Here is a 12,308-nt window from a genome sequence, read left to right on the forward strand (position 1 = left end):
TGAAACAAAAACAAAAAAATTAAAATAAATTGAAAATAGGGCAAGATATGTAGAACTTTACAACTTCAGAACCAGAATGTAAATGGAGCTGAAATTCTAGTTGAGTGGAGATCCTGACGGGTCCCAACTGTGGCTGAAATCTCAAGTTAGTCCCACAACCCTATGCATGTGCGATGGACCTTGCAATAGGCTGCAGTAGAAAAGATAATGGCTCTTTGTTTGAACCCAAGCAATTTTAACACAAAGGGTCTATGGTGTCTAACAAAGTTAGAAGACATAAGTAATCGGTCAAAGTATGGAGTGAAACTATGAAAAAATGAACAAATTATGATAGAAGTTTTTACGCATAGAAAACTTGGACCAAATCAGAGTATTGTAGAGATATAGGATTGAGTAGAGAATGGCGTTCGGTGTCATATGTTGTTAACACAAACTCAGTAAACAGTATGGCTGAAGTAGATAACCAATGCCTTGATCCCGGGGTTCACAATAAAAATATGTTTAGCCTTTCCTCCGTGCTTGAGAACTCAGTCTTCCATAAAATTCATTGAATTCTGAAAAAATGAAGTGTCATTGTTACATGGAGGAATAACTATATTTAGTGTATTTTGATCTCCTCGTCTCTCATCTTATTTGCTCGATGCATCATAAGCATAGAACCCTTTCTCCTTTCATTTGATTAGATAATCACATAAGTTTCTTAGAAAATTTTAAATGGTAAGTTTAAATAATTAAGAAAGAAAAAAAAAAATCTACTCTTAGGTCTTAATTGGAAGCAGATAACTGTTTATCTGTTAAGGGATTTTGTTCATCATCCTACAGAAGTGCGCAAAAGTACAATGCTGCCCCGTGGAAAGGTGAAAATCCCATCCAGGGCGATGCTTGTGCGTGCTACCATTGGCCAGCCCACGCGTGTAGGCTGTAAAGGCCCTGGCAGTGATCTCTTTTCCTTTTTTTTATTACCCCAAGCTATTTTCAGTTGACATTGTAACTGATGTTTGGATATAAGTCGAAGCTGCAATATTTTACTTAGTTTTCTGGCTGGGTTGGTCTCATGGTGCTCCAAACTAAATCTGATACACACACAAAAAATCAACCATTCACAAATCTAACCAAATAATTCAAAAAGAAATTTACAAAAAAATGTAGAAACAAGTTGACAACCATGGCTTGGAGGTAAGGTCCCCAAACGTTGGTACAGAGACCAGTGATTGAATGATTAAATCACGCCTCATGTGGGGTGAGGGGGAATTATCCTTGTATCAGAAAAGGAATATTGATCGGTATAAAGTAGGTTAAAAGAAAAACTTATTCCTTTAAAAAAAAAAAAAACAAATTATTAGCTACCTTCAATCCAATCAATCAGAAGAATGTTTGAATTCTCAAGCTTTAAGCTTCGTTGATCATATTGGTATTATATATATTAAGAGAACGGTTACTCTACACCAGGTATAGAAAGCATAGATACAACAGTGAATAATAACCTTCTAGTCTAGAACCCTGCTAGTGTGTTCATTAGCAAACCTAGACCGGATGGATCATCCGGTTCGACCAATGACCAAATAAATAAACTGGTCAACAAAGGAAGAATAATTATAAAAACCAATTGTTTTTCCCTAATCCAGAAGAGTCCGCTGACTTCGTTTGACGGTTTAGGGTGATATTGATGACCAGTTGAACCAGCTGAACCCACTAACAAACCGGGATAGGACCGAGACCGGTTCTGAAGCTTTGTATTTTCTGTTTAAATAGAAAATTTCCTCTACAATCTAGATATATTTAAAGATCTACCAAAGAACTCCTTTAATTTTGAATTTTTTCTGTAAATGGTTGGGTTCAACTAATCCAGAGGTTATCTAGATTCAAATACATCCAGAAATCTATAATCTACAAACAAAAAAACAAAATGCTAGAGACCAACTGAGCGTAGAAGAGTTAACAACCCCCTAATTGTGGAGATATTGGGACAGCAGGCCGGATTTAAGAATATTGGATAAAAATGGAAAGAGGTTGAAAAAGATTCATTCATGTACCAGTCAGATTAAGGTTCTCTTGACTGGAGAATAGAATAATTTTATGGAAAAACCTAATTTCACAAATGTGAAAATTTCATATCATCATCACCCATATACAGCCCAGAAAACCCCCTAAGTAAATAATAGATCTTGGTAGTTAAAGCTCTGAAAATTTTGGTTGAATAATCCTGAAGTTTTCAAAGTAACACAATAGTGTATCCTTCTGAGTGTCTTAATTAGATCAACCATTAAGGGGAAAAAGTTGTATCTACAGGCTTTTTTTTTTTTTTTGGTAAGGATATCTACAGGCTTTTCAATCAACGAAAGATGAACCCACTACCATTTAATAGTAAGTGCGTTGGTGGTGGTGTTATCTTAGATTTGGGAGTGGAGCTAGCAACGACAGCAAGAGGAGCACAATCCAACTTGTCAACATATTACAGACAAACACCAGTTAACAGGACAGTCTACAAGTTAGAAAAGGAAACTAATTAAAAATACCAAATATCCTCCAAATTAAAGGAAGTAGAGAACAAAAACAGATATACAAAGAAGAAAAAAAAATCTTTGAGTGTGCAATAACTCCAATCAAAAAATGCCGAAGAGAAAACAGTCCAAAACGGAAAAGGACCGTAAGCAACAATTCATCGAAAGTCAAAACTATTCTGAAATTAATTAAAACTACCGGTCCCTACATCCATTAGATGTACGATAATTAACCTACAAAATGAACGTAGTGGTCAACAAAAATATTCTTCTTCGATCAAACGGAGAAGAGCATAAATACATTAACCAAATTGAAATTCTATTGATTAGAAGAGTAAAGAAGAAGAAGAAGGAGATGTACCGCTACGTTTTCCTCTTATACACTCGATCAAACGAAGAGAATGATACTTCTTCGATCCTTCACTTTCTCCAAGTCAGAGACAAATAAGAAATGGAGAAGATGAGCTCTCTATGTAATATCATATTATTGTCTACAAACACTGGCTAAAGAAAAAATGAAAGGGTTTAGGGAGGAAAGAAATGAACTTAGTTTTTTCCGTGGGAAACGAAAAGGTTTAGTTTTTTTGCTTTAAATATTATTATTAAGAATGACCTATAAACGAACAGTTTTGATTTAAATAATATAATATAATAATAAATGAACAGTTTATTATTATTAAGAATGAACTATAATTGTGGGGTTTTTCGATAAGTTATTCTCTATCCTTTTCTTTTTATTGTAAAGATTATCTTGGATTGGGATTATTTTATTCAAGTTTGATTTGGTTGCTTTTTTCTTATTGGTTGTTAATGTATTAGGTTAGTTTGGAACTCTTATTTTCTATTGGTTGAGTGATGTAAGCTCTAATCAACAAATCACAGGATTCCTAGTATTCTAGAGAAGCTATAAATATATTTATGGAAGTGGGATGAGATGGGAGTGGGTTTTGTTAGGGAGATGAAAAGTAGTTGACGTAAAAACAAATGGGTTTTAAATGAAATTAATATTAAATAATATTAAGTATACACAATAATAAATACTGAGGGTACCAAAGATTCTGTAATTATTAAAAAAGATGACAAAAAGGTAAAGACTATAAAAGTATAATTCTTATTAAGAATGAAGGATATAAGTGTCAAATGAAAGTTTAGTCACCAAGCATGTGTTCATGCTTTTTTTCCTCTCTCGTGCTTTTTTCATCAATCGTTAGTAATAAAATAAAGGGAAATTATCAATGCCACCCTTTGACGTTTACCTATATTTTAAAGCACACCCACTAACTACCATAATATCAGTGCCACCCCCTGTTTTACCAAACTAATTCCACACAGACACCCTACCTTTAGTTAAGAGTTGTTAAGTGGTGATGTCAGCAGTTTAAAAGACAATTCTACCCTTGTTAGTGGCAAAATACCTAATCTACCCTTTCAATTAGAACACCCATAAACCCTTCTTCTTCCTCACACTCAGCCGACAACCATAGAGAACATCCACTACAACCTACCATCTTCTGAAAAGAGACCTACTCCGGTAACCAAATCTGCCCTTCTTTGTTTATTGCTTGTTTCACCCCGGAAATGGGTTTTCTGTTTTTCTTTTCCAACGATGTTCTGTGTTTTAGGTTAGTAAAGGAATCGAAACCCTTCTGTCTCTACTTCTTCTTTCTGCAACACCATCCGTCTCTTCTTCCTCCTCCTCTTGCAATAACAGAGGTGATAGATAGGTCGTACGTCACCCATGATCATCGTCTCATTTCTATTTCCTCCAGTTAATGATGAAACGGGAGAAAAATTAAATTTTCCCCACCGCCCAAAAATCAAATTTAAAATTATTCACACTGCAATTATTCATTAAATTAAGAGAAAGTAGTGGTTGAAAGTTGAAGTCTCAAACTACCAAAATCTAAGAATCCATAAAGAATTCCAGACATACTATCTATTCTACTAGTAGAGATATTTTCCCTTTTGTTCTTTTGTAGGTTCTGAATTCTTCAATGGGCCATGGCGGCATTGGTTACGGTGGGTGATTTGGGGTTGAGCACGCCAACGGCATCGATGAGGTATGGGGTTGGGTGTGGAAGGTCTGCCCTGCATGGTCGAAGAGGGCTGTGAGAGAGAGAGAGAGAGAGAGAAGGATCAGATTTCGGATAACGGTTAGAATCTCCCTAGGTTCCATAGCCCATCTCAGCAATCGGATCCACATCCTCTACTTCCAAGTCTTGCACTTCCATCCTACTTCCAAGGCCTCTCATGGTGCCACCTGGCATTTCAACCATCCAACGGCTGGGAGTTTAAAAAATTCAAAAGTTTTTGAAAAAATACAAACACCTGTTTGAACCACCTTAAACCCCAAAATAAATCCACCCACCGGTTCAAATTCACCCAAACCAAACCAGGGCTCAAATCGTTTAGGATGCAAAAATCCCCAAATCTGTGAACCCAACCCCTCCAACGAACATAGGTTTTCTTCTTCTGAAAACTCAGAAGATGAGAAGAGTTCCTGAGATAGAACTCTTCCATGGCGCACTGACCTTCTCCTCTTCTTCCGAATATCCAGAGCAATACCATCACGCGTAGGCGGCCAAACTCAAAACACATCCATGGCGCACTGAAGATCACGATCGAACAGAGCACTGGTGCTTCAAACTCGATCCCAGTTGCAGTCAAGTTCTGAAACGGCTGCATCCTACTTCGTGGGCGTTCTCACCCAGAAGTTCACATGTATGCTTCAAGTGTGCTGCTATGGAGTCCTTAAAGGCATCTGAAATGTCGTGACATCGCCTTCTAAGCTAGATCATGTAAAGAGTTGCTACCCCAAAACCCATCACCGAGTCGAACGAGTTAACTACCATTTGTATAATCAAAAACCCACAAGCTCCATGAAATCATGCCCAAATCTTTGGAAAAATAATTGATTTTTAATAAAATTGAGAGAGATGGAAAGAGAACAGTCACAATTACGAGCCAACTCTTCCCCAATTTTTTAACTGAAGAAGTTCTCATGACTTTCATCTTTTCGTTTTTTTAATGTGATTTGATCCAAGAAGGCAAGCTTATCGTTATCAGTGAAATGATAAAAAAAATCTTGGTTGTTGATATTAATTAACCTCACAAAAAGAAGGCTCAATAACTCAGAATTTCCATAACCAGGAAATCGATGGGTAGAGGTTTTTGGCAGCAGTTTGGATGAAGCAGAGAAGGAGGTTCTCACAACGCCGTGGGAGCTCACGGAGGATCTGGCTGCGCAATGGAAGAGCATTCTCCCTACGATTTCCGATGAACCTTGGTGGCAGTTTGGATGAAGTAGAGGAGGAGATTTCCGGTGAACCTTGGCGGCAGTTTAGATGAAGTAGAGGAGGAGTTCAGCTCTCAGGTTTCGGGATTTTTGGTTTCCTAGTTGGGGTAATCGATTGAAAAGTTAGGGTATTCGATGGTTTGAGGGTTGATGATCCGATTTGAGTGAGTTTGAATCGATCGATTTATATTTGTTTTAGGATTTAACTTGGTTCGAAAGGCCTGACATGATTTTCAAAAACTTTTGAATTTTTATAACTTCCAGCCATTGGATGGTTCTAATGCTAGGTGGGACAATGTGAGGCGTTGGAAGTAGGATGGAAGTACAGGTCTTGGAAGTAGAGGATGTGGATCCCTCAGCAATCATCCATTGCAGTATTGCACCTCTTCCCAAGCGTAGATTTTTTCCTTCTCTTATTCTAATTTTTCGATATTAATCTTAAACAAACCCTTTTGTTTTCTTTGTGAGAAATGGTTTGATGAGCTTTGTTGTAGTGTTTGTGTTTATGGTGATGTCCACTAACATGCACCCTGGGTAACTTGTGGATGTTGCATATTTTTTTAATCAATTTTAATTTAAAAATTAGGAGAATTTTGTTTATTGGAACAATCTAATTGGGTAATATTTCTCTCTCAGTCAGTGGATCAATCTAGGTTTTTAATGTTTTAATGTAAAAGGTATTTTGATCACAAAAATTTCAGAGATTAATGCCGTTAAAAAATAGATAATAATTGATATTATGGTAATTAACGGGTGTGCTTTAAAATATAGGCCAACATCAGGGTGTGACACTGATAACTTTCTTAAAAAAAATTTAAAGATTTGTGTTGACAACAATGTCTATTTTTTATTTTTTTATTATTATTATTTTTTGATTGTAAGGGCAGCCAAAGCCGCCATTAATGGGCGGCCAAGCCTGCCATTGGACAGTAGAAAAGGTCAGTATTACACCAGGCTTGTTTTGTTTTTTTTGGGTGGGCTGGAGAAGCCTTTTCCTGGCCAAGGACAGTGAGCCATGTCGCCTCTGATTATGTATTCAATTAGAAGAAATTAAGCCATGTGTCGGCTGCTGATGGTGACACGTACTGGATAAAATTGAGACAAAATAGAATATTTAATAGTAATGATCGTAAGCTTTGTCTACAATAGTTTGCCGCAGCTTTGATTAAAATAGAAAAGGAGAAAGGACAGTCAACGAGCACTGGTATTGACCAATGATCGGAGTGACCGCGACCGGTGGCATGGAAGCCGTCATAACCGTCGCCCATGTGGGCAGCGGGCATGGCAGCAGCTATGGCCGATTGTCTTGTGCCTTCGGTTGTGGCAATGAAGACAGGGGTTCTCTTAATGATTTTGTAAAATTTTAAGGACCACTTGGTCCTTCTAAGGGTGTTTATAACCATCATTACAAGTGGCACTCCGTTGTTGGCTAAAGGTTTACATCAGTAATTTGAGTGGGTAAAATTTTAAGATAATGTGAGGGACATTTGAGTCCTTTCACCTTATTTATTAACCACCATGCCATGTGTTGCCTATTTAAGAAAAGATAGTATTAAAGGTTTGCATTTTTTTTTTTTTTTTTCGATGAAACAAAGTGTAATCACACAAATCACACACCAATCCCAAAATGAGCTGCAGCAGTTTGCGGATTTTAAAACACATTATAGAATCGTGCACCTGTGGGAGTTGGTTTGAAGAAAAGATGGAATATTCCATAATTTTTTATATTTGTTTTCATAAATAAATAAATAAAGAGATAAATACGCATACCCCCTAAGTAGACCAAAAAGGACAGATGTACCCCTAATTTTCTGACAATGCCACTTGGACCCCTTGAAATTCCAGCATACACCCCTAATTCACACGATAATGCCATTTTGATCCTTTCCGTTAAATGCAAACGGAAATCACTAACTGGACCACTATGAAAAGCCGATTTTACCCTTTAATGAAATAAAGAAAATAAAACTTGAAAAACGAATTTGTAATATTTATGAAATACCCAAAATACCCTCCCTTATTTCCCTTTCATCCCTCATCTTTCCTATCTCACTTTCCCTTTCACGATCGGCTGAAACCTAACTGGAGAGCTCTTCTCTGCAACTCGCCATTGTTCAATCGATGTTCCTGCGTTAGGGGTTTGGTTTCGAGTTCCACGGTGCTGCTACTCGACTGAGACGAAGAACAGGGACATTCGTCTTCTCTGATCTGTAAGACATTCCCACAGATTTCCCTAAAACGTATTTGGTGGAGGTCCCTAAAACGGAGTTCGATCTGTGTGGAGGTGTGGAGATGCTCTTCTCTGCTACTCGCCGGAGACGAAGAACAGAGACATTCCGATTGTAAGTGTTTGCCTTATTCTCTAATTTTATCTTCTTCTAGTTCCTCTACTTCTTCTTTGTTTCGTTGTAAAGTCTTCTCTCTATCGATGCATCAATTTTTTTACCTGATTATGTATCTGCTGGATGAATTTATTTCTTTAAAATCTGGTTAGTAGAGATCTGTTACATCAAATATGAACTCAGCCAGTGTTCGATCGATATTCCTTCGTTAGGGGTTTGGTTTCAGTCTATTGTAATAGTACTTCAAGTTGAGAAGAACCAACCAATACCCACACTCCATGGAGGGAATTATCAAAGAAACATGGAAAAATATTGGTGTACATCAAGCAGCTAATTTTCCCTGTTTTCCAAAACACCTTTAGTGTTGTCACTACTACCTTAATTGAGTGGGCAAATGAGCCTTTAGCATTGGGTGTCTGTGCATATTTATCCCATTATGTATTGATGAACAGAGTCTTAGTTTTATGCTCTGAGGTAGCTTGTTTCCTTTACTTGATGGATGACTTATTTCTCTGTTGTAGTCCTTCTCCCTTGATGTATGTTATTTTGACGATCAATGAAAGAGTAATCTGTGTGAGGACCACAACTGCTAAGTAAAGAATCTGTGTGACCACAACTGTTTAATACCATTGTATTTACTTCAATGTTTCTGCTAAGTAAAGAATATGTGTGAGGACCACAACTTACAATTCACATTGGCATTGCATTATAGACTTTAATTTCATCTATTTTTGATTGAGAAAGATGACAAGTGAGACCTATCTTCTGACAGAAGCAGGGTCAGTATTATTGTCTAGCAAGGTCAGATCAGATCACCCTTATCTACATATATATTGCACTTTCCAATGGCTTTTCCCCTCACCCCATTAGGACCATCATCCTCTGGTTCTCCAACTTCTTGTTGCACACTCCACCGCTTCCTACCGGCCGATGTCAACAATACCATTGCCACCAGAGCCATTGTAAGTCATAGTCGCACTACCTTCCATCAACTCCTAGGTTTAGTTATCTAAGAAAATGGAATCCAATATGACTTCCTCTATTGCCACCCAAACTTCCCATTCCTTACCCCCTTTATCATTGATAAGCATTTTATATTTGAAAAGAAATATGTTTGCTTATTTTGGCATCTTCTATCAATCTTTGGGATCACCATTGGATTTCATATTAGTGATACTTACAACTACCTTGCCCGCCCCACCGAAGGCCTTATCCAACTAAACCAGCAACATTTTGGCACTTTTCTCTCTTACTTTGGATCTCCGACATATTGGCTAACATTCCTTACTCCCCACTTTGACTCTCATCCAGATGCGTTCATTAACCTTGTGTTCTATAGGCCCCCTTCTCTCATCCTCCACCCTAACTTATACCGCACTGTCCAGTATTTCCCCTCCTTTGAACTGTTATCTATTTCAGAACATCACCTGATCAAAGATCGAAATGACCATTCCGAAGAATGGATGAACCAGATGCTCCACATGTGCTAGCTGAATAATATTAGCCCAGCTACAGTCCCTGCATGCTTACTCTATTCCACCCTTGATGCATGGGATTTACAAAACACTCTTCAAAATCCACGGCTGGACCATATCATCAAAGAAAACTATTATGGTGGCTTCCTCTTATCACAGTTCGAACATCTTGGAGGAAGCTGGAGCAATTCGTCTGACGATGATGATTGGTGACTACTATCCCACAAAGATGGAGGTATTACTTATGTTTACAACATTTTCTTTCCAAGTTTAATTACTATCTCATAAGTCATTTCTTTTGTTAGTTTTGTAGATGAAGAAAATGAATGATCTTAACAAGTGAAGTAGCATGGGTGGAGAGCATGACAAGGGGTTAGGATTTTTATGCAATGTGGATCAACAGGTCGCAATGCACCAAGCTCAGCAGTTGAAGGAGCAGAGAAGAAGAAGAAGAAGAAGAAGCAGAGAAGGAGAGAAAGATATGCACAAACTAGAGTGAAAAATGTAGTTGCAATTGAACAAAAATTCTGTTGGGATACATGTTTTTATTGAAATATAACTATTTTTTATTTGGAGTGATACAACTCTACAAACAAAATTATGCAGAATAAATTCCATTGTAACTTGCATATCTGAAAGTTAAATTATGCAGAATAGGGCTATCAAAATAAGCTTTTCTTTGATGGGGGGGGGGGGGGGGCGATAAATGGTCTGAAAATTTATCAAAATTTAAGATTTTCCTTTTCATTTGGTGGAGCAAAAATTATCATGCAGTTGCGCTTATATGCAGCTAAAATTTAAGATTTTCCTTTAAATGGCCTGTTCATAGATAAGTTAAGTATCTCAATGCTTCTCCAGCTTCCCAAGCTAGGAGGAACTACACCACTAAAACCTGAATTCGACAGGTTTAGATATTGCAATTCTTGCAAAGAACCAAGAAAATCAGGAATTGGGATTCCATCAAATGTGTTGAGACCTAGGTCCAAGTGCCTCAATGACTTGAGTCCTAACAAAGCGGGATCAATATTTCCACTTAAGTTCTAGAACCCATACCTGTTAGAAGAATCAGAACTATTATATGGATGTGGGTTGTGGAGATCAATTGCAATCACAGCTCCAGCACTATTATCACACTGCACTCCAGATTATTATGAAATAGGTTTTTCTAATTGAGCCCACTATGACCATGTACATAGACATTGAGGCATTACAATCCAATACCCTCTCTTTTTCCCAAACAGAACTATGTCACAAAGGAATCCTGCTACATAGACATGAAATCCAAAATTTTTGACAAAGAGAGATTAAACTAACAATTCTGACAAGGAGAAGTATAATACCACCCAAGCTTTGGTCTGTGCTTGCACTGAGTTAGTACAAGCTATCTCAAACCATTGCCAGTACAACCTAAGAAGATCAAGCATCACAGAATAATAAACACAAACGAGACAAGGACAATACAACTGATCAAAGTTTAAATTGAAATTTAAAAACATAGAGGAGAACAAAATATGATAATTAAACAAAAACCATTTATCAGACCAAGTGCAACCACTTCAAACATATTGTTTCATCTGGATCATACAACTATCTTATGCCATACAAAACCATTGTTTTAAAATTACAAACCCATCATCCTACATAACAGAACTATGTGAATCCTATCCTACATAGAAACCCATGTCCTCTGCAACTGTAAAACCAGCACCAACTCCCATCCCCTCAACATAAAGCAAACCAACAATCCAAGAAGCCATCATGTACATCTTTTGCTCCTTCAAGCTCCCTTTAACTCACGTGCAGCACCTGATACATATAAAGCAGATATGTCAGTCAGTCCTATCCTATGGCAAAGAATTGAATGTAAATTTATAAAATCACTTATGTTGGCCTGCAACTCACCAAATATCAGTTCACTTGGGTGGTTGTGCTTGTGCTTTGAGTTTCTTGGCAGCTCTCCTTTCTCTCTCTTTGACAGCATTTTTTGCCAATTTTTCAATCACATGATCTTGCTGTTCTAAATCAATTTGAGTTGTACATGAATTCTGTGATGATCTAGTTACCCTCTGGCAGGAGGTGATATCATCATCTGTGTCATTCCTTCTCTTTCGCTACAAATGTATGAAGAAAACATCAAATATGGAAAAAGTCGTATTTATTATATAAACATATTGGAAGCAAATTAAATCACACTATCTTACCTTCATACCAACCCTATTTGAAGATGATTTGTCCTTAACTGGACCACCTTTGCAAGTCCTGATGTTATGGCCAACCTCTTTACATCTAGGACAAATATTTGATTTGGATCTCCAGTACTGTTTGGCTGGCTCATCAAGTTCCCTCCTCCTATCTTTTTTCGGTCTCCCAGATTTTCTCCTCAACTTAGGTGGCAGCAATGGAATATTCTCCAAACTATTGATATCAGGACATGGTTGAATCATCTTCTCATTAGCCATGATATATGTGGATAAATAGAAGTACGGGTCACAGTTGTCGTCCACTTCTCCCCTATTATCACGTATACATGCTCCTGCATGTCTACAAGGCAACCTAGAAGCTTTCCCATACACCACAATCACAGGTACGATCTGTAAGATTCACTACATGTCTCATACCATTACCATCCAAGACTTCAAATTTATTTCCACCTGAACTTGTCACTCTACAAAATCTGACATTTTCCTGTAATGCA

This window comes from Telopea speciosissima, chromosome 4 (genome assembly GCF_018873765.1).
Source record: "Telopea speciosissima isolate NSW1024214 ecotype Mountain lineage chromosome 4, Tspe_v1, whole genome shotgun sequence".
NCBI classification, from domain to species: domain Eukaryota; kingdom Viridiplantae; phylum Streptophyta; class Magnoliopsida; order Proteales; family Proteaceae; genus Telopea; species Telopea speciosissima.